Source organism: Dreissena polymorpha, chromosome 6 (genome assembly GCF_020536995.1).
Source record: "Dreissena polymorpha isolate Duluth1 chromosome 6, UMN_Dpol_1.0, whole genome shotgun sequence".
NCBI lineage: Eukaryota > Metazoa > Mollusca > Bivalvia > Myida > Dreissenidae > Dreissena > Dreissena polymorpha.
The window spans coordinates 8109610-8128705 of record NC_068360.1 but is presented as its reverse complement, the minus strand read 5'-3'; the positions used below and the strand labels follow the sequence as shown (position 1 = coordinate 8128705).

At 34.1% G+C, this 19096-nt stretch overlaps 1 protein-coding gene and 1 long non-coding RNA gene across 4 annotated transcripts in view; both read right to left on the bottom strand.

Moving 5' to 3' along the window:
• The window catches only part of LOC127836235 (uncharacterized), a 478549-nt gene that overhangs the window by 144498 nt on the left and 314955 nt on the right, over positions 1-19096 (bottom strand). The gene's annotated exons all lie outside the window — the stretch shown is intronic.
• Positions 1284-11168, bottom strand: LOC127836248 (uncharacterized). 2 transcript variants are annotated; one of them, XR_008028681.1, is made up of 3 exons: positions 11024-11168; positions 1749-1811; positions 1284-1380 (listed from the first exon to the last, which is right to left on the bottom strand). It is a non-coding gene; the product is annotated as an uncharacterized LOC127836248 (long non-coding RNA). The 2 variants fall into 2 exon arrangements; XR_008028680.1 differs by lacking the exon at positions 11024-11168 and adding an exon at positions 9365-9661.

The window sequence follows — 19096 nt, the reverse complement described above, 5'->3', positions numbered from 1 at the left end:
ATGTATGTACTCTCGAATTTGATGCCCACAGAGTCTCACTTAAGGGTTAAAGGCGCAAAATTTGTATTTGTAGTGTACACATTTATTTATTGCTATCTGGCAAAAATGCATGAAAGAGCAAACATTGCTTAGTTTTAATACTTGTATTTATTTTAGGCATAATACCTCTAATGATATTCTTAAGAGTCATTTAGAACTCATGTTTTTATTATATAAATAAAAAGGTAAAACTCTTGGTCGTAAAACGACTGTGTATTTTAATTTAAGGTGTTAAAGGAAAATCTAAAAATATCATATCCAGAAATATCTTTACCCAAGTATTTATCTTGTGATTCCTTTTCAGGTTTGCCTGAAAATAAAACATGTGATAATTTAAAATGTAATTTCTATCGGATGATACATGTGAGTTAAAGCAATACCAGCTGAAATACCTTAAGTTTTGCAACTGTTTTAAAAAGTAATGATCATCTAATGACAGTCAAGTTTTCTGGGATAAGATACAAAATAAAACGAGAGAGTAAAGAGCGAGCATTTTTACCGCATGTTGTTTAAAGTGGTAAAACCTGAAAACTCAATTTGCAAATCATGAACTGATCCCATGTGTCCTTAAAGGGGCCTTTTTACGCTTTGGTAAATTGACAAAATTGAAATAAATGTTCAAGATTCGCAAATTTTTCTTGAAGTTATGATATTTGTGAGGAACCAGTAATACTGAACATTTACCATGCTCTAAAATATCCATTATGTGCATCTTTTGACGATTTAAAAACCTGAAAATTATTAAGCGTTGCAACACGAAACGATAGAATAATTTGGAGAATTATGTTGTTGTCGTTGTATTATTTGATACTACGAGGATTGCATATATCAGATAAAAAATACATTAAAAATGGTATACATGCGGAAGGTCAAGTGGATAGAGCGGTTGACTTTTGCTCCATGGCTCCAGGGGTCAGTGTTTCGAGCCCCGTTGATGGTTACTTTTTTAAAAATTGTTTGTTTGCATTCTTGTTTTTTACTGGATATTTTTAGACCCAATGTCTACATTTATCAATATAAAGCATTTAATGACAAACTTCAAAACATGCCAAAATCTGTGAAAATGCTCCTTTAAATAATGTAGACATTTTGTAAAATCTAATTGATGGTGTAAAAATTCTCTTTCTTTTTTATGTCAAATGAGAAGGATTTCTCTCCTGCTACTTAAGTTTCAAAAATCAATCATAGCTTAGGTAATACCCAACCCCCATTTTCTAGTTGCATTATCAGTGCAAAAAAGTAAATTACTGATATCTTTGGCTGCAGTTTCATCTTCTATGATCCCCATCTCAACGTCACTTAGGCCAGAAAGATCCATGTTAAGCATATTAACAGCATACTCTGTTGACAATATAATCAATAATATCATGTTACATTAAGACATGAACATTACAAGTAGTTTGAATGTATAAACACATAATTAATCTTCATGACAAAATTGACAAATTACATTTGTCATGCTGAATTCAGCATGCGATTAAATTATGCAACCAAACCACTGTAGCAAACATGAAAATGGATTTGTTTAGATTATTTTTATAACATAGTTGTCAAGAGTTGCACATCTTTCAACATGACATTCATGTATAATTTAAAAAAAGAAGGGAAACTTATGTTCAGACACAACTACTAAGTCAATTATGTATTGTAGTTAAAAGTTAAGAAGGTAAGTATCAGTCAAAAGCACATGCGGTGTGTCAAAAACGTACCAGTTAAGGACTCTCCACTGCTTTCCATATTGTAAACCGTATTTGCAGAACGGGAAGTCTTCACTGCAATATAAATATCATTAATCAGGATGTAACATTTTAAACTTAAAACAAACAGCACAATAAGCCTTGGTTGTACAAAAAAGGCATAAAAATGTCCAAACGGTTAAAAAAATCTACATTTTTTTAAATAAATAAAATGCAACATTTAGTTATTCTTTCTTTGCCGCTCTTTGACTTGAACTTAGTTAATATAATATTGACAACTTGGCAACACTAAGTAATCAATTTTAATGTATGTAGGAGCAAACAATTAGATACACCAATTTCCCAATATGAAAACTTCACGACGTGAATTTTTCCAATTTAAGTTTTTTTGTGCATATTTTCCCAATTGGGCTGGTACAGGTCGTTTTTCCTATAGCACAAAAAATCGCTGCATTATAAAAAGGGAATAAATATTAATAGGATGTTGATTGAAAGTTTATATCAGTTTTCCATTTTTTGATAAATTTATCATAAAGATTCAATTACATCTTAACACTTACTCTTAAAGTATGTGTAAATACATTGAAATTTAATTTAACCCCAGATACAAATAATGCTACTAAAATAATCGATTATTATACAGCACATAGAATTAAAACTAAATCTAAACAAGAGCACCGCCATGCGGGTGCAGACCGCTCATCTATTTTTCTTTTTAAAGGTGAAGGGACCTATCTCAGTTTCAATCACAAAGGAGGGAGAGGTGAAGTGCAGAGGGTGTATAGTGTGGGGATGAGGTAATTTTGTACATTATATTCCAAAAATGAAAACAAATGCAAAAAAAAAACATTCTTGGGTGAGATGGTTGGACGGTATTTCAAAAATAAAAATAAATAAATAAATATTTGTGTTTTTTAACCTTGTTTCAAAAAAAATTATTTTTGGGGGGGTGGGGCGGAGTATAGTGTGAGGGTGTGGTGGTCATTTATTAGATGATCTTTAAAAAAAACTTTTTTTGGGGGGGATTCGGAGGGGGGGGGGCGTGGGGGATGGTTTGGGTGGAGTCTATTGTGGCATGTCAGGTAAGAGTTGTTTTGTCAAAGTATCAATCAAATCTAATCATAAAAAAGAATTTATGGCAATTTTAGCAGACTTTAATAATTTGACTTTAAGAGTCAAGGTCATTCAAAGATCAAGGTAACATTCAACTTGCCAGGTACAGTACCCTCATTAAAGCATGAAAGCAGTTGAAGTTTGAAAGCAATAGCCTTGATACTTTAGAAGCAAAGTGGATCTAAACACAAAATTTAACCATATATTCAAAGTTACTAAGTCAAAAACGGGCCATAATTGGGTAAAAATGACAACCAGAGTTATGCAACTTGTCCTCTACTGTCCTCTTATGATAGTTTGCGAGTGTTCCAAGTATGAAAGCAATATCTATGATACTTTAGGGATAAAGTGGACCAAAACACAAAACTGAACCAAATTTTCAATTTTCTAAGTTTAAATGGCCCATAATTCCGTCAAAATGCCAGTCAGAGTTACATAACTTTGCCTGCACTGTCCCCTTATGATAGTTAGTAAGTGTTGCAAGTATGAAAGCAATAGCTTTGATACTTTAGAAATATAGTGGACATAAACACAAAACTTAACCAAATTTTCAATGTTCTAAGTATAAACATGACACATAATTCTGTCAAAATGCCAGTCAGAGTTACATAACTTTGCCTGCACAGTCCCCTTTTGATAGTTAGTAAGTGTTGCAAGTATGAAAGCAATAGCTTTGATACTTAAGGAATTAAATGAACCTTAACACAAAACTTAACCAAAATTTTCAATTTTCAAAGTATAAAAAGGGCACATAATTCTGTCAAAATGCAGGCCAGAGTTATTTAACTTTGCCTGCCCAGTCCCCTCATGATAGTAAGTAAGTGTACCAAGTTTGAATGCAATAGCCTCGATACTTTATGAGAAAAGTGGACCAAAACGCAAAACTTAACCGGACGCCGACGCCGACGCAGACGCAAAGGCTAAGGTGATGACAATAGCTCATTTTTTTTAAATAGATGAGCTAAAAAAATGAAATGCAAAACACAAAATATGTGTATCATAGGTATATAGAACACTCAACCGATGAATATGAAATGTTTATTCAAGCAACCATTTTGAATGTCTCACTTCTACATGACTCAAGAAATTTATATACACAAGAAAACCCTATGTGTAAATGTTCGCGTAAAGGCAACTGTTAAAGCCATGTAACTTTTAGATACTATTACTTGAAAATAAATCCAAACTAAAACTTTGTGTACTATATGCTGAAAAACAGCATCTTGCCTTTAAAAATATGCGCTACATCCGCAAAATTTGATCATATTTATCAATATTAACTCCACTCAATTCGCGCACAGATGCGTTTAATTCTACATACATGTTGAGTAGTACAAGCGAATAGAAAGTTCGCCTTTACTTACATTTGTATGCAGCACATAGCATATACTTGTGTCCATTGTTTTTGTACGGCGAAATATTGTATAACATGTCTAAGATTGGATATGTATGTAGGTGCATGCGTATCAATAATGTGCAAATACGTATATGTGAATGAGTTAATTTTGACGTGTTTATTTATATGTATGTATATGTATGCATGTGTATATATGTATATATGTGTATATGTATGCATGTGTGTATATGTATACATAGAGAATAATAGGTTAGTGTTGATTATAGATCAAGTTTATCATGCGAGGCTTAGAGCTCTCATATTACATCATGTACTGATTAACGAAACGAAACAAAATACACCTTAACCAGGGCAAATATTATGTACACTTAAAAAACTGCGTGTCAAATCCTTCTACTTTCATGAGTTTCAATTTTGGTATAATTTTATATAAAACAGATTGAAGGAGGAAAACTGTATTCAAACATAGAACATTCTTGTTGATGGATTACCCGATAGATTTTTGTCTTAATTTCTTCAACTATTTGCCCTAGACAAAAAAACTACAAATTTCAAACAGCATATTATATGAAATCATCAATTGTTTTCAAATACAACTTGAATAACACTATAAAACATAATGACATTACCTACCTTGTTAAGATTCTGCGTAGTATTGCAGTAAATAACGACTCACGAACAAAATAAATGAAACTTTTAACTAAAATGGGCTTTTCAAGGAGCCAATGGAAACGGTAATATTAACATTAACTGCTAGAGGTATGGGAAATAAAAAGAAAAGAAACGGGGTTTTTGAATGGCTTCGAGGTCTAAATTACTCTATTTTTATGTTACAAGAGACAAATTTAACAAAACAAAATATTGAGCCATGGAAGCATGACTGGCCTGGTTGATTTGTCTATAGTGGCAGCAAAACCAACAACGAAGCTGTAGGAATATTTCTACACCTAAATAGTGATATAGAACTATCAAATTTCCATGAAATCATAATCGGACGATTAATTACTGCTGATATCAAAATTCAAAACATGATGATCACACATATAATTGTGTACGTGCCAAATAAAGATGATTTATATAAATTTTTTTAAATTAAACGAATTCTTGTTTGCGAACTGCGATAAAAACTGTATCATAGGCGGGGACTTCAATATTGTCTTAGATGCAGAACTTGGAACAAAGAATGGCAATTTAAGACACATTTACAATGCAGGAAATATTTAAACGAATTGATTGACTCCTATGATCTATGTGACATCCAGAGAATAAAGCAATCTTAAAAAAGAAAGTTCACTTGACACTCTAATTGTAAATCACACATTTTTGTAGACTTGACTTTATCTTGATATCTAAAAACTTATGTAAAATAATATCAAAATAAAACATTAAACATGCATATAAAACAGATCATTCTCTTGTACAATTGATTGTAGACAACCTATTTTTAGGAAAAGGTTCTGGTTATTTCAAAATTAACAATTCAATCCTTTTAGCCACTGAATATCAAAACAGAATTAAAAAATGTATAGATGACATAACTCCTCTTACTTGTCTGATAAAATAAAAAATACAAAAAACGAAAAAGGAGAATAAAAAACAACTTTATGAAAAACAAGTTAATGGATATATTTTAAGATCGAAAGCTATACACATAGACGAAAATGAAAACAATCTATATATTTTGCCAACTTAGAAAAGAGGAACGCTGAGAAAAAAACGTTTTATAAATTTATTGTTAATGAACAAATATTAAAAGAAAAAGGTAAAATAATAGAAGTAGAAGCAGCATATTATAAATCACTTGATAAAAAAACAAATGAACGCGACGACAATTCTGAATTATTTCAGGTGCCAATAACTAAATTCAGTGAAGAACATAAATCATAATGTGAAGGAAAAATAACTGATTATGAGTGTGGTTGTGCATTATTAGAATTGGCTAACAATAAAAGTCCAGGCTCTGACGGACTGACCGTTAAATTCTATAAAATATTTTGGTCAACATTGAAAGAACACTACATCTAATCAATAAATTACTCTTTTGAAAATGGTAAACTTACTGCCTTACAAACACAAAGTATTATAACTCTTATTCCTAAATCAGATAAAAGCCTTGATTATATTTCAAATTGGCGACCAATAAGTTTGTTGAATATATATTACAAAATCGCATCTAAAGCAATTACAAACCGTATACAAAAGGTTCTGCCAATATAAATAAGTTCAAACAGGTTTCATGAAAAACAGATATATTGGCGAAAATGTTAGGTTAATGTTCGATGTTAATGATTATCTAAAAAATCATAATAAGCCTAGACTTCTATTGTTTGCAGACTTTGAGAAAGCACTCGATAGTTTGAGCCATCTCTTTATAATAAAATTGCTTAATCACCTTAAATTCGGGTCACACATAATTCAGTGGATTAAGGTATTTTATAATGATATAAATAGTGTCATTATTAACAATGGCCATCTTTCTAGGAATTTAAAAATAGAAAAAGGTGTTCGTCAAGGTTGTCTTCTTTCTTGGTCGCTCTTTATCATATGTTTAGAATAACTGTCAAACTACATCAATAAAAACAATAATATTAAAGAAATACAGATACATGGGGCCGAAACAAAACATACCTTTTTTGCAGATGATGCAACTTTTTAAATGATGGTTTTAAATGATGGTTCGCCTACTTCATTTGAAACATGATTTCAAACTCTAAAAAAAATCAAAAAAAATTCAGGACTAAACCTCAACGCATAAAAATCTACAGTCATGAGAATCGGATGACTAAAAAACTTAAAAATCAAATACAGCACATAAAACAAATTTATTAGGATATCTGATGGGGCAAAAACGTTAGGTATAGAAGTTTATAATCAACATTAATTAAACATAGACAACAATTTAATGTCAAGAAATAAAGAATTTAAATTCTGTTTAAAACAATAGCAACATATGAAACCCACGCTTATGGGGAAGGTCACAGTAATAAAAACATTTGCGCAACCAAAATTCATTTACCTTTTTCTGTTCTCCCTATTCCATCCAAAAAAAGTAATAGAAGGATGTAAAACATCAATATTTAAATTCATATGGGACAATAAGCCAGATTTTTTTTAAAGAAAACGTCTAACAAAAAATTATCAAAATGGTGGCATTAAACTTACGGAATCTCCCGATATTGATTGTTTTCTAAATGCAAGCTGGGTAAAACGATATCTGGATAAAAATAATAAAGGTGAATGGAAAACTGTATTGGAAAAAAAGCTAAACAAATTCGGTAAGTGTCTTATATTTGAAAGCAATCTAGATGATTATATAATATAAAATGTAAGTAAAACTAATTTGTTCTTAAAAGATGTTCTTTCATCATGGCAAAGTATTAAGAACCAATAAAATGTTTCAAAAAGTTTTCCCATATGTAAACATGTGGTATGGAATAATAAATGCATAAAGGTAAATAACAATTATATCCTTTTGACAAACTGGTATAACAATGGTATTAAACTATCGGTCAGTTGTACAACTATCAAAAAGATACTTATTATACATTTGATGAATTAAACTATTTATACAACATTGACTCTCACGAATTTTTAAACTTCTACTCACTAATTTCTGCTATACCAAATGAATATAAATCAATATTGTATACGCAAGGAATCAATGCATTAACTATATCAGAGAAAAAAATTGTTGATATAATAGAAAACTCTAAACAGGTAAACAAAACACTTTACAATATACAGTTACAATAGCAAAGTAAAATCGATGACAGTATAGAAAGAACATGGAATTCATGTCGTAATTAAAAAGAAAACTTCAACTGGAGAACAATATATACACTTTTATTTAAGTCAACAATTGATACTTACTTACGTGTAATAATTCGTAAAATATTCATGCAAAAGCCAACATAATGCAAAATACACACAAACAAACAATACAAGAAAAGCAACACAACCAAGAAATAGCGACATAATGAACGTGTTCATTCATTATACTGAAATACGATGTGCAAACTAAAGCAAAAATTACAGACAATATATAGAAATGATCATAAATAAACACACAACGACAAAAAACATTTTCTAACCTACTGCCTATCACTGCACAATGAATCAGTCTAATCTTATTTCTGCGAGAAAAATGCTGCATAGTTACACTATTCAACATGTTATTATATATATGTTCCGATATGAACTAAGCAATCTCTATTTTGTCTTCTAAAGACATATGCAAATATTTATTTTAAGCGTCTGAAGACCAGTCACCTAAAAACTAAATTGTATCAGCTGATACATTTAATCTGAATGCAGAGGAAGCAAAGCCCCTTCTTAAAGTGAGAGTCGAATAAGAATTTGGATCTACATCACATTTTCATAAAATTTCACGCAGCTTTTTAAAGTAAATGTTATATGTGACTGGTTTTCCTGACTTCAATATAAATACACGAGATCCAGGTCCAGAAGGAATTTGACTTATCGTATCTCTAGAGGGGCCTTTTCACAGATTTTGGCATGTTTTGAAGTTTGTCATTAAATGCTTTATATTGATAAATAAAAACATTGGATCTAAAAAGCTTCAGTTAAAAAATCAGGCATCCGGCATGAGGGCTCGAATCAGTGACCCCCGGAGTCCTGGAGTAAAAACCAATTAGACCGCTCGGCCATCCTGCTAAGTATGCATAAAATACACCCTTTTTAGGCACAAAGTTTAACGGGGTCGATTATGATCGGAGATTTATTATCCTGTGTATTGATAATTTAATGATGACCTGGCTTAAATACGGTATGCAGCTTTTGCACGTATCGCACAGATATTCATCACAATTCTCGCAGAAAACCGTAGCAGTTTTTGTTATGTTGGTTTTCATAAAGGGCTCACATGATTGTGTCACAGCACTTTCTCAAATAAAATCGCATGCATAGTCTCTGTTCGAATCCTACAGTCTTCTAGAAGCCATTGTGAAATCGTGTTTAAACTGGTTTCTACTTTCGATTTAAAAAAAACAATGTTTTGTTAAGTTTTATATATGCATCAAATACCTTTTGCATAACAAATCAAATTACCGACAAATTTATTTCCTTGCTGTATGACTATACAAGTTATAAATATATTAAAACCAACTTATATCCAAATAGAACAATAAAACACTATTACCTGCCCAATCGCAAAGTCAATATCCGTGTTATTAAAAGTCGTTTGGGTAATAAAAACTTCGTCGACAATCTCCGGCAATATATCGTAAGGTTCGATTTAAACCGACTATACCATTTCTTTTTAACACATGGATTGTTATCGTTCGTTATGTATCGGCTGTCTTTAACTTAGTTTGGTGAATTATTGATCGTTGCATTTCGTGAGATTAATCAAGCTTTCAGTTTATATATTCAGGTTGCACTACTGCCTCATTTAACACACGTAAACAAGATGAGAACGTCAACCGAGAAGTCATACTCGTTTAATGTTTAATGAGTTAAATTAGGTACAGTATCGTCTAGATGCTGACGATTACGGGGACGGTAAAGGGTTTGGATTACATGTTGTTCGGGTGAAGTTAATTATTATATTACGGAAACTTAAATTTAAAAAAATGCAGCCATGAAAGTTCTTATACTGCAAAAATAATAAAAGTTCAATGATATAAAATTGAAAACGTTAGAAAATAAAAATAATTCATGGACATGTATATAAATCTATACACCTGTCACTGAATGAATTATTATAGAAGCAGCTAATGAAAAGAACTGACTATAAACCAACCTTAAATGTATACTTTCTCTGAATTAAAATGCACATGCACATGATTCGCTGTCATCTTATGCACTACGTACGTACGTATTGTAATGTCAAAACCTACCCGATCATTCCCATTGCGAAAAAAAGTATATTCGTGGCTTTAGATCAATATCCTTGCTGAAATCGCAACTCTTTGTTCGAATGAGGCCAGCTTCAGAAAATATGAGATTATAAACAATTTAGCTTGTGCTAAAACACTTGAGACATGCCCCCTTATCTATCTAATATGTCGAAAAATGTCACAATATTTGTATAACTTGTGCTAAAACACTTGACATTTGCATCCTTATCTATCTGATGAGTCGGAAACTGTCGCAATATGGTTATTTATGAAAGATTTATCTCAAACGTTTTGAGAAGACAATCAACGTTCAGGCAATAACCATAATACGACTTATATTCTCGAGTACAATTAAGTCAATAAATACCCAAATGGAACCATTCCAATCCAGTTCACGGAATTGATGAATATTTGCATGGGTTATGCAGTTTTATATTTATCTCCACAATATACTTCTATTGATGTTATTGCATACTATTAGATTGATTGTCATGTATTATTTTTAACACAGGCGTATACATGTACGTCATCTAAAAATAATAAAGAAACGCGACACGAATTTTTTTCTATCGATAGAGAAGGAAATTTAGTGTGGGTCATTTTGCTATAATTAATTAAACTAATACTAAGCAAATATGGAGTTTTTATATATTATCTTCAAATACAAGCTAAGAAGAATGCAAACGTGAGATAAGGCTTTCTTGTATATGAAATGAATGACAGCAATTGTTTTTTTATTCTTTTTTCAGTATCATGATATGAGGCAGAGCCTTATGTTTGGAAAGTAGTTTTGAGATCTGATGTCATATACACTTGACTGTAGGTTTTCCAACAGAAAATTATCATAGAAACATTATTTCGCTGCGAACACGATGTTTAATCTTTTCTTCACGCAATATGTTTAAATGACGTGTATTGAGCTGAGATTAAAATGATAATTTAACCAAAGGTTTACTTACCAGACTTTTATCAAGCTGGGACTGTGTATTCGAACCGTAGCGAATATCGAGCCAAGGACGATTGCCAAGTTGGGTATTGGATATTTCTATGTTTAAATCACTTCACGATATTCAATACGATACACGGCATAACCGTTGATCGTAAGATAAGAAGGAATAGGCGACAGTGAAGGTTTCAGGCTTGCTCATAGGTAGTGTTACATAGTGTCAACTTGAAGAAATAGATAAAGGGACATTACTATGTTATACTGAAGACTAGATCCCTTAAGAGTTATCTCTACTGTTCATCTTGTAATTAAAAGAAATTGCTTCATAGTTTGTTTTACACCTGTAGCTTAGGTATGAATTAATAAACATGTAACCACATACGCCTCACGTGATATTTATTACAACGGACAGATTACAACAGGTAGCATAGTATAATAATGATATTATGAAAAAGTGTCATGCTGCTTTCAATTATCCAAAGCCGCTAACATTCCCCTTTCATTCATTCCTTTGATCCTGCTTGTACTCGTTCATTCATATCAAAATTAAATGTGAACACGTAAAATAGTGTGTTCTAGTTTAATAGCAATTTCCTAACAAGTGACGAAAACAAGATGGTGCGATGTTGCTTTTCGGGGCAAAGCTATTCACCTACAAGACGCCGATACGTCGCTTACGTTTTATCCAATAACATACATGGAGGCTGTACATACGAGAGCTTACCAAGTTTAAGTAAGTTGGTCGGAACGTACTTCAAAGATGACGTCGTTTTTGTTTTTAAGCCCCCTATCGAAGAAAAGGGGGTTTATAGTTTTCGTACTGTCCGTCAGTCTGTCTGTCTGTCTGTCAGTCTGTCACACTTTTCGTGTCCTCTCTCTAATTCAATTAGTTTTCATCCGATCTTTACCAAACGTGGTCAGAAGTTGTATCTAAACAATATCTTGGTCAAGTTCGAATATGGGTCATGCCGGGTCAAAAACTATGTCACGGGGTCACTTAGTGCATTTCAATGATTTAGCATGGTGTCCGCTCTCTAATTGAAGTAGTTTTCATCTGATCTTTACCAAACTTGGTCAGAAGTTGTTTCAAGACAATATCTAGGTCAAGTTCGAATATTGGTCATGCCGGGTCAAAAACACTATGTCACGGGGTCACTTAGTGCATTTCAAGGATTAAGCATGTTGTCCGCTCTCTAGTTTATGTGGCTTTCTGATTTATTTTTATATTCTAAGACATCTTTATGCCCCCGAAGGAGGGCATATAGTGATCGGACCGTCCTTCCGTCTTTCCGTCCGTCTGTCCGTCGCACTTTGCGTTTATATTTCGAAAAATGCTCATAACGTCTATGTCGCTTTAGATAGCTTTTTCATATTTGGCATGCATGTGTATATGGACAAGGCCTTTCCATACGCACACACACTTTGACCCCTGTGACCTTGACCTTGAACTTAGGGTCCGCGTTTAGGTTTCTAAATCTGCGTTTAGGTTTCAAAAAATCTCATAACTTCTACCAAGCGTTTATAGGGGACATAAGTCATCCTATGGTGGCAGCTCTTGTTTGTGTGAAGGACTAGCCGATATTTTCACCTGATAAGCCACTTTGTATTTGTAATAGGGCTGATTTTCTCCCTTTTGATTAATTATTTCATTTTTTGTTGTTAAAACTATAATATAATGTTGTTTAAGGGGTTTGTGTATTCTTCGTATTGGGTGGGTGATTCTTAAACTTATATTTTCGTTGAGGGTGGGAGTGGGTTTGTTTGTGCATTGTTATATTTTTGCCATACATATATTGTTTGTACTCTGCACTCTGGGAAGTCATCTTCCACTAAAGGATTTATTGCTCTGATTTAGGACAACGCCTTACAAAGGTACTATTGGAATCTAGAATTCCACTTTAATTGATATTTCCAAGTTTAGTAGAGTATTTAATAGAGTATTTTATAAAGGGTTTAATTATTTATTATGTTTCGCTTTGCCTTACTCCCAAAAGCCTTTTTAGGTTATAGTTTATTGAACCCGAGACTATTACATATTTATATATCTTTTTAATTTGTTAATTTGTTTCTTAAAACAGTACTATTCGATTATATTGTGGAGCAGTATATACAAGTAGAATAGTTCATATGAAAATTTACATAACCATACCTCTAGTTGTCAAGTCCGCTCTATTCCTTTTTGTTTGCTACTAGTCCCAAATGTTCACACTCAAAAACAAACGCACACCAAAACAAGCACAGACACTAGACACAGTTCAGTACGTACACTTGCATGTACACTTACACATGATCATGTTCAATATTTTGCAGCGCCATATATCTTCAGCAGAAATAAACAGAGATTCTATTATTGCTTCAAATAACATTAAAGTAATATTCACAGTCACATGACATTTAAATAACGTTCAATAAAGCTATACAATTAACTCCATTGTGTCACGCTATGACTACATCACCCGCAAGTCACAGATTATTACCTCATCAGGTTTTTATCGAGAGCTTAGCAAAAACACGTCCGATCGCCACGGCGGTCAGAGCCGAAAAAAAACGATGATTGTGCTTTCCTCGGTTGTTAGTGTATGCATACTAGAACGTTTATTAGCCCTTTTCAGTAATATTTAAATTAATTTAATGTTTGAACTTTTGTTTAGCCCGCGACATCAACTGAGGCCTCGTCAGGTTCCTCGTCAAGTTCTATAACAACCATAGCGCTATCTGACGAATCAATGGCACAACTATCTTCTCTATCGATATATACGTTTAAAACACAAATTGAATCAATGGTGGAACACATTGCTAACAGTGTGTTCTCAAAACCTACATGCAAATTGGAATCTCTTGAAAAAGCAAATGAGGACCTCACTTAGGAAAGCGCTGACCTGAAATCTAAATTATGTTCACTAGAGACCATAACAGATGACCTTGAACAATTCTCCCGAAGAAACTTTATCCGTATTTTGGGTATTAAAGAACTCCCCTCGGAAAACACTGACGAGATTGTGCTACAAATTGCTAAAGCCGTCGGTAGTGATATCGTCCTATGCGACATCGACCGATTCCATAGAGTTGGAAAACCCAACCCTCGGAAACCACGTGATGTCATTGTTAAATTTGCCACTTACAGGGCAAGGCAGAAAGTTTACAAATCCCGCGCGTTGTTAAAAGACAAAGGCTACCCGAACACGTTCATTAATGAAGACCTTACGCGAAGACGAAGTTTGATGCTCTTTAAAGCTAGACAACTCGTGAAAAATGGTCATCTCATTGGTGCTTGGTCGTCTGATGGCAATATTTTTGTTAGAGACTCTGACTCCGAGATCAACAGAATTGACAGTGAGCGTGACCTGGAGTCGCGGTATTAGGAATTATTTAATATCATGTTTATTGCAAAGTCTTATTACTAAGACTATATTTAATCAACATTATATTGTTATCACTCTTAGGTTGCTTATTAGCTCGGCTGTTTTCGGAGAAAACCCGAGGTATTGTCATAGCCAGCTCATCGTGTTGTGTCGTGTCGTGTCGTGTCCGTCGTCGTGTCGTCCGCGTCGTGCTAAAACCTTAACATTTTTCAAGGTTTTGTACATTGGCTCTAAAATCAAAGTGCTTCAACTTACAACTTTGAAACTTCATATGTAGTTGCACCTTGGTGAGTTCTACATGCCACACCCATTTTTGGGTCACTAGGTCAAAGGTCAAGGTCACTGTGACCTCTAAAAAATATTTTTTTTTAACTTTTATCTATTCAAAACTGCACCCGCAGCCGAGCGTGGCACCCGTTATGCGGTGCTCTTGTTACACAGGGAATGGTAAAACCAAAATGATTATGTGCAAGGTTTATTTTTTTTGGAAATAAGAATGTATATGTTTATGCTTGAATTACAACCACAGATATTTTATTCAGTGTCTTGTAAGTATTATGGTGATTTACGCAGTGGTTTTTTATTGTTGTTGTTTTTCTTTTCATAAACTTGTTGTGTATGTTCATTGTAAAAACTCTTCTTCCTATCCGTGCACGTTTTTTTACCCTACTTGATTTTTGCTAATAAGCTTTAGAGAGTATTGTCACGCTGTTCACGTTTCCTATTGAAATGATATGTATTTGCTAACACCTATAGGATTATTTTATGCAATCACTCCTTAAGTCAATATAAATAATTATTTAGCGTTTACTTTGATTTATGTCAATCCGTTCCTGGCTTTGTGGCCAGCTCACCAGTAAACACTTCGCACTCTAGCCAATAATAATAATCCAAAACGGGAGACAACCACACCCGAATCTCTGATGATTGAAAATTAATCTAACGGATTAACCTTCCGTGATGTGGAATCTAAATGTGCCCAAATTGATTTTGTCCAAACTTTTAATTTATAATGGAACCAATTTAAATTTCAAACAAAAATACCGCGTATTGAAAGGTCATTTATTTGCACTTTTCTTTGGCAAATGTTATTTCTATCGATATATTTATTTTTCAGCAAGTCGACTTGTAAAATTCTTGACTCCTTGTGACTTACTTTGTTATGAAACTCATCAGCTGCTTAAAAGCACCATATTATTACTAAATGTCCAAGTTATTGAACATAAATAGTGCGCACTACTATGCTGCAACCATCCGCTTTTTCATATATCTTGTATGATGTTGTGTTGTTCATCAAAGGTCATTTTATTTTTCAACATCTCATTCTGCTTTCTAACCACCATTTTTCAAGTATGTTATGCTTTTTTCCAGTCATGTCCAAGTCATTATTAGGGCTATGTCGCTGCCAACTTCTCTTGCCCTACACTCTGATTGGTTTAAACCCCCTGTATTGTTAACCTTACTACCCAATGGGTAATAATGTTACTCAATACATAGTGGCTGTTGGAATTTTTAATTTAAATGTAAGGATTTGTCTTCAAAAATGTACTATCAGTTTTAATTTTACTCATGTATTGATACAATTTCTGTCGAGTCTGCTTAGATTTTCGCAGTTAGCAATTAACAAATACCTACATTCGTTGTTAGTATGTGCGATTATTGTTGTATGCGCTGATATTATTGGTTTTATTTTACTTTTGTCTGGTGATGTCGAACCTAACCCAGTCCAGAACGGTGCCTTGGGTCAACTTCACCTTAATATAAGATCGATGAGCCACACAATTGAATTTATCAAAGATAATGTACTAAATTTTGACATAATGTGTTTTACGGAAAGCCATTTAACTGAGGTTATCACCGACGAGCAGATTCTAATTGATGATTTTAATCACGCATTATTTCGGATGGATTTTTCGAGTCATTCAAGCGGACTAATTGTCTATGTAAAACAATCATTATTATCGAGGCGTATTCTCTACCACGAAAATCCCCGTCTACACTCAGTTTGGCTAGAAGTTAAATTGCATAACTTCAAATCTCTGGTTTGCTGCTTTTACCGACCGCCTAATTCTGATGTTACTTATTGGAATGATTTTGAAATCATGATTGATAAAGCGCTTGATTTGAACCAGAACGTCATTATGCTCGGGGACATAAATGGAGACCACTTTACACACAATGCTCGCCTCTTTCAATCAGTTTCCCTGTATAATAGGCACAACGTTATCTCTCAAGCGACAAGTGTCTCCGCAAATACTGCTACACTAATTGATCCGATATTAATCTCGGATACCATTTCATGCTTGAACAGTGAAGTAATACCTATCCATCAAACCGTTAGTGACCACCAGGCTACTGCCATTCATGTTACAAATTCTTTAATAAACAGCAAACCGATTCAACGAATTATTTGGTTGTACAAATATGCCGATTTTGAGCGACTTAACAATAATAACAATATAACATCCTGACTTTGAAATAAAGTTAGAAAAATACGTTTTTTAATATTTTAATTTAAAAAAAAAAAGGTTTAAATTGTTATTGCTTTTCGCAAATTCACCTCATGAAATGTGTGTTATAAACTGCACGTATATTCAAACTACACGTACATGTTCGTAAATACAAAATATTCTACGGGAGATCACATCATGTGTGTCCGCACATGTCTAATTATCAGTTGATTTTTTCACCATCGAAATATATGGTTTTTTAAAATTTGATTAACACGCAGTATTCTTTCGACACATTCAAAACACACTTTTTAGAGCCGCGTCATGCGAAAATGGGTCCTATGTCGCTTCGTATAGCGTAGCTCAAGCCCAGTCTACATAATTGCGCAGTCTGCTGGCTGCATATGTTATACCATTTTCGCATGACGCGGGACAAAAATCTTTGTGCTTCTTATAAATGGGGCATCTAAGTACAATACTTTTGAATAAAAATTTTAAGTAAAACTGTGTTATTTATGGAAAACTGGCACATTTCGGTAGCCTTGTGGCGCTTCGGCTAGCGTAGCTCAAGCCCAGTCTACATAATTGCGCAGTCTGCTGGCTGCATATGTTATAAGAACCATTTTCGCATGACGCGGGACTTTACAAATCGTTGTGCTTCTTATAAATGGGGCATCTTAACGCAATACTTTTGAATAGAAATTTGAAGTCAACCTGTGTTATTTATTGAAAACTGGCAATTTTCGGTAGCAAAATCAGTCTTTCAAAAACGATTTCCATTCCGACTGACCGAGTATGGCTACAATGTGTGGTTATTAATGAAACGATTTCCAAAAGTGATTATCGTACCCAATATTAACCTTCTTGCGAACAGCTTGAAACTAAAGCACAATCAAGGATACAAATCTACATTCCGGGAGACCACAGAAAAGCACCACCACTCAAAAGTCAAAAGTCATGTTGACATAGCAGCCGACCATTGCTACTACACAAACTATTTCAGTTTCTTCCACTTGAAGATCCCGCCGCCCGACATTATCGACACGCCCTACGGGAGTCGGTTGGTTTGGCGTCTGCCCTGGGGTAACCAGCTGGTTGCGCACCTGAAAGGCAAGCAAAAAATACGTCACCGGAAGAGGTGGAGTCAGGTAGAGTACACGACAGTAATTCTTTGCGGAACAAGTCAAGTCAGGTAGTTTAAACTGTTGTTATTTTTCTGCGAACCTTTAGGACAATTTGAAACCAGATTGATTGCACTGTTGTAACTCTTTTGAAAACTGATGAACTGTTAGCAGGTAGGTTTAAACTGAACTGTCGTCATGTAGGTTTCAATGTGGAAACTGTTCTGAACAATCAGTGGAAGGCAAACACAAGATCTGTTAGTGGAATAGTAAGATCAAGGTTAGTTAAACTACAGTTATTCGTATGCGCATCTTGAGGGCAAGCAGATGATATGTCATAAAAAATGTGTGACCATGAAGACTAAGCCGCAGTAATTATTTAATTAGTTGGTGTACGTCATCTACGGATACTTGCTTTATATGTATTTCGTAACTTAATTATCCGGAGCGTAACCGGAAGACGGGGATATTATCTACAGCTCTTCTATGTCTTTACCTGACGTTTTGGAAACTAGCGTATATCTAAGCCATTTCGAATATCCCCTTCTGATCTTTTCGTCTTTAAGATATGAACACAGCGTTTATGTTCCTTTTCAATACTTCAGGTGATGTACATGTACTACTTCCTCTCCCACAAGCTGCTGTCGATGGGGGGGGGGGGAGGGGGGGGGGGCGGACAGGAGCGAATCCGAACCGTGGCCGAAAACACTTTTATTCTGGCACTCGACGGCGACGTTGATTTACAGCCTTCAGCGCTGCAGCTGCTCATAGACCGGATGCGGCGGAACCCTAACGTCGGCGCTGCATGCGGCCATATACATCCAATTGGTTCCGGTAAGTATATGTGGTACTGCTTATTGCAGGCTTGTAGATTTTGTATTTCTATTGCATATGAATGTTAGCGTTTCTTCCGGTGAGTGGATGCGTAGTTCGCTGATCGTTTTCATATCGTCGGCAACTGCCTGCGTAACTTCGGGTGAGTGATTATATTTCTTACGGTGATTTGTTGCGTAAACGAGTTTGTGCCTAACTAACGGTGAGGATTTGTTTTACATTTTTTCTTCAGCTTTGGCGTCAATTCTTATAATGTAAGTTCGATCGAATAGTTTCTGATTCGACTTGTATTTCAATCGATAATTAAACGGGGCATTGA